This window comes from Lipotes vexillifer, unplaced genomic scaffold, assembly GCF_000442215.2.
Source record: "Lipotes vexillifer unplaced genomic scaffold, Lipotes_vexillifer_v1.1 scaffold1223, whole genome shotgun sequence".
Lineage (NCBI taxonomy): Eukaryota > Metazoa > Chordata > Mammalia > Artiodactyla > Lipotidae > Lipotes > Lipotes vexillifer.
Genome location: NW_006795957.1, coordinates 781,209 through 786,427, shown reverse-complemented (window position 1 = coordinate 786,427; position 5,219 = coordinate 781,209).

Below are 5,219 nucleotides of genomic sequence, written 5' to 3'. Positions count from 1 at the left end.
TTCCCTACAGTAACATTTGTGTGTTAACACATGCTTTTCCGACTCTTAAGAAGACTCTCCTGTTCTTATGAAACTAACCCACTTCAAAATGCCTCATGCCCCCAACGCAAAGCAAACAGACTTGTGAAAGCAGCAGAACAAGCATCTCCTCTGGATCATCTCAGTGCTTTAAGCTACTTAGTCTATCGATTCATCTTTTTGTAGTATGCATCACGACGTCTTGAATCTATTTACTGAGATCATGAATAAATAAGTTAGTGACTGAGCCAGATAAACAAGGAAATGTTAGTGACTGAGCCAAATAAACAACAGGGAAGTGCCACAGTTGCAGAGGAGGACTAATGAGAGGCTTTATACCAGATCCAAATCGACCAGAGAAATGCAAGGCAGTTTGTTTCCAAGAGAGGGAAAAGATCAGCTTCACATACGTGGTTTTGTCTATGGTAGGGCCTCGTTTGGAAGAGGGGTTCTGAGAATAAAAGGGTCCTGCACTCCTAGGAAAATGATTGATCTTTCTGTAGCCACGATGACAAGTAGCCAACAGAATGGGTTTATAACCCATCGTCAATGACCACTCACGCTGACCATTCAACCAATCAGACAGCTCCCTGCTTCTAAATGTCAGCCAATCAGAAACAGGTTCACTCCAGCAACCACACCGGTGAGAGACAGCCAATCAAAACAGACTCCGTCGAACAAACATGCTTTTACGGATAATGTTCAAACCAGAAGAGCCCCTGAAAATCCACATTTCCCAAAAACCCCGTATAGGATCAGCAGTAGGCTCTGCTCAGAGACACTGTGTCTGGCCAGCATAACTCTCCCTTACTATAGTAATAATAAATTCGGCTTTGCCTTCTTATTTCAGACATTGAGTAGTGAGTGCATTAGCCTTTGGCAGTTTATGTATTAGATTGATTTAAGTTAAGTATAAGGCCTTTGCTTAAGGGCAAGGTGTATGGCGGCTTATAATCCATGACTTTAAGTTTTTTTTTTTAATTTTTATCGGAGTACAGTTGATTTACAATGTTGTGCTAGCTTCTGCTGTACAGCAAAGTGAATCAGTTACACATATACATATATCCACTCTTTTTTAGATTCCTTTCCCATATACATGACTTTCAGTTCTATGCTAGGCATTATGCTGGTCGTTTCATCTATATGAGCATACTGTAACGCCATGAATTTTAATTTCATCAATTTTAATTCAATCAATCATGTGGCAGTCATGTCACACGAGCAAACGGAGGCTCAGAAATGGTATGATTTGGATCATGATATGAATACGTGGATACGGAGTTTCAGTCTGAGAAGATGAAAAATTCTAGAGATGGATGGTGGTGATGATTGCATGATGATGTACATGTCCTAGTTGCCACTGAACTGTACACTTTAAAATGGTAAAGGCGGGCTTACCTGGTGGCGCAGTGGTTGAGAGTCCGCCTGCCGACGCAGGGGGCGCGGGTCCGCGCCCAGGTCCGGGAAGATCCCTCGTGCCACGGAGCGGCTGGGCCCGTGAGCCTGCGCATCCGGAGCCTGTGCTCCGCAACGGGAGAGGCCACAACAGTAAGAGGACCCCGTACCGCAAAAAAAAATTTTTTTCCAAAAAAAAAAAAAAAAAAAAAAAAAAAAAAAAAAAAATGGTAAAGGTGATAAGTTTCATGTATGTGGAGCTTTTTACCATAATAAAAAAAAAAAACTTTTAAAAATGGTTAAAATGGTAAATTTTGTGTTATGTATGTTTTGCCACAATTTTTTAAAAGTTCTTTGTGGTCTATAGAAACTGAAAGTAGATTGATTAGTGGTTGCCCAAAGCTGGGAGAGTGAGGGGGTATTGGACAGTGAGTGCTAGTGGGTATTGGAGGGTTTTTTTTTTTTGTGGGGGGTGATTAAAAAGTTCTGAAATTAGATTATGGTGATGGTTGAGCAACTCTGAATATAATAAAAACCACTGAATTCTACACTTTAAATGGTAAATTGTATAGTATGTAAATTATATCTCAATTGAGTTTCTTCAAGTATCAGAAATGATTAAATTATTAGTAACACCCTCAGTGGTTGAGTCATGACTTGAAATCCATCATCTCCATCAGGGCTTATAGTGTGCATACGGGGATAGTCCTAGGAGCACAGGTGTGAGCTTAAGGTGAAAACTGGGGCTGGACTAAATAGATACAGAGTAGTACCTGAGAAACCAGAGGCAAACTTAGGGAGAATGGATGGCATGATTGCCCTTAGTATGTGGTGTCCAGGGAAGACACTCCAGGCTCAGAGCATATTCCCCTAAGATGATCACCCAACCCCTCTAATGAGCTGGATAAAACATGGCATTTATTTAACTTATTTGTGCTTCAGTTCCTTATCTGGAAATGGTGGAGTAAATGCTGTCAACTTCATCGGGTTATCATGAGAATTCAATGAATGAATGATGCCAGCCACTCAGAACAGTGCCTACACATAGGAAATGTTTTTCAAGTCTGGTTACCAGAAACCTTGCCTCTCAAGATGATTTTATCTTCACATCTTTGCACACTGCTGGAATAAACTGTTCCACTCTGAGTTGGTGAGCTCCGTAGCAGAAAACAGAGGACGAAAGTATCATTACTATTATGTGATGCGGGGGTAGCACTCGCCCCCATTTCCATACCAACTTCAAGAATTACTATAAATAACCAAGAGAGTGTGTTATTGACCAAAAAATAGACAAATAGATCAATAGAATGGAATAGATAGCTCCGAAATAGACGCATATAAATATAGTCAGCTGATTTTTCACAAAGGAACAATAGCAATACAGTGGAGCAGAGAGACTCTTCAACAAACAGGGCTGGAACACCCGGACATCCACATGCAAAAACATGAATCTAGACAGACCTTACACCCTTCACAAAAGTGAACTCAAAATGGATCACAGACCTACATGTAAAACGAAAACTACAAAACTCTTAGAAAAAAACATAGACGATCTTGGGTTTTGTGATGCCTTTTTAGATACAACACCAAAGACATGATCCATGAGAGGAAAAATCGATAAGCTGGGATTGATTAAAATTTTAAAATTCTACTCTGTGATAGACAGTATCAAGAGAAATGAAAAGCCACAGACTGGAAGAAAACATCTGTGAAAGAATGAAATTCGACCCTTTTTTACACCACACATAAAAGTTAACTTAAAATGGATTAAAGACTTAAACATAGGGACTTCCCTGGTGGTGCAGTGGTTAAGAATCTGCCTGCCAATGCAGGGGACACGGGTTCAAGCCCTGGTCGGGGAAGATCCCACATGCCGCAGAGCGACTAAGCCCGTGGGCCACAACTACTGAGGCTGCGTGCCACAATTACTGAAGCCCGTGTGCCTAAAGCCTGTGCTCCTCAACAAGAGAAGCCACTGCGATGAGAAGCCTGCGCACCACAATGAAGAGCAGCCCCTGCTTGCCGCAACTAGAGAAAGCCTGCATGCAGTAACGAAGACCCAACGCAGCCAAAATATATATATATATATAAATTAATTAATTTTTTTTAAAAAAAGACTTAAACATAAAACCCCAAACACTAACACTCCCAGTAGAAAACATAAGAAAAAATGTACCTCAACATTGATCTTGTCAATAATTTTTTTTGGATATGACACCAAAAGCACAGGCAACAAAAGCAAAAATACGCAAGCGGGACTACATAAAACTCAAAAGATTCTGCACAGCAAAGGAAACCATCCACAGTGGGACACCACCAGCCCCAGGATCCCTGGGGTCCCACAAGAAGCCACCCTGGGACCTGGGCCTGCCCACCAGTGGGTAACCAGCCACCACACGAGGCAGGTCCTGACAGTCAAACAGGCGAGGGTCCACACCACCTACCAGTGCACCACAGATACAGGGAAGATGGCACACAGATGGCCAACAGGCGCATGAAAAGATGCTCAACATCTATAATTATCAGAGAGGTGCGAATCAAAACAACACTGAGATATGCCCTCACACCTGTCAGAATGGCCACCATCAAAAAGTCTACAAATAATAAACGCTGGAGAGGGTGGGGAGAAAAGGTAACCCTCCTACCCTGTTGGTGGGAATGTAAATTGGTGTAGGCACTATGGAAAACAGCATGGAGGATCCTCAAAAAATTAAAAATAAAACTACCATATGATCCAGCAATTCCACACCTGGGTATACATCTGGAACAAATGAAAGCACTAATTCAAAAAGATACATGCATCCTAATGTTCATAGCAACACTATTTACAATAGTCAGGACACAGAAGGAGCCCAAGTGTCCATCAACAGACGACTGGATTAAGAAGATGTGATATATGTGATAAGATGCACGTGCACACACACACCACACACACACATACACAGTGGAATATTACTCAGCCATAAAATAGATTGGCAGCAACATAGATGAACCTAGAGAATATTATGCTTAGTGAAATAAGTCAGACAGAGAAAGACAAATACTATATGATATCACTTATATGTAGACTCTAAAAAATAACACAAATGAATGTCTATGCAAAACAGAAACAGACTCACAGACATAGAAAATAAACTAGTGATTACCAAACGGGAGAGGGAAGGGGGTCTGGACAAATAAAGGGTATGGGATTAAGAGATACAAACTAATATGTATAAAATAGATAAGCAACAAGAATATACTATATAGCACAGGGAATTATAGCCATTATCTTGTAATAATTTATAACGGAGGATAATCTGCAAAAATAGTGAATCACTGTGCTGTCCACGTGGAACAAATCCAATACTGTTGATCAACTATACTTCTATTAAGTAATTAATTTAAAATTATTTAGACCCTTAAAAAAAGCACAGTGGACATATTTTGTGTTTAAAATATATTAAGCACTTAATATATTAACATTATACTACTTAATATTTTAATATTAATATTTTAATATTTAAGTACTTAATATTTTAAAGTACCTAATATTTTTATTTAATTTCTGCTTTATAACAGACAATATTTTAATATTTACTTAATATTTTAATATTTAATTTCTGCTTTATAACAGACTAAAGGAATGTCATTATGTAACAAATAAAACATATTTTTGCTTAAAAATATTATTTATTGAAACATTATAACAAATCCTTGAAGAAGGCAGTATTATCATTCCATCCTGATGAAACCAGTTAACATCCAAGCATATGAATGTACACAAGGGAGCCAAAGTTAAACACCTTTTTTTTTTTTTTTTTTTT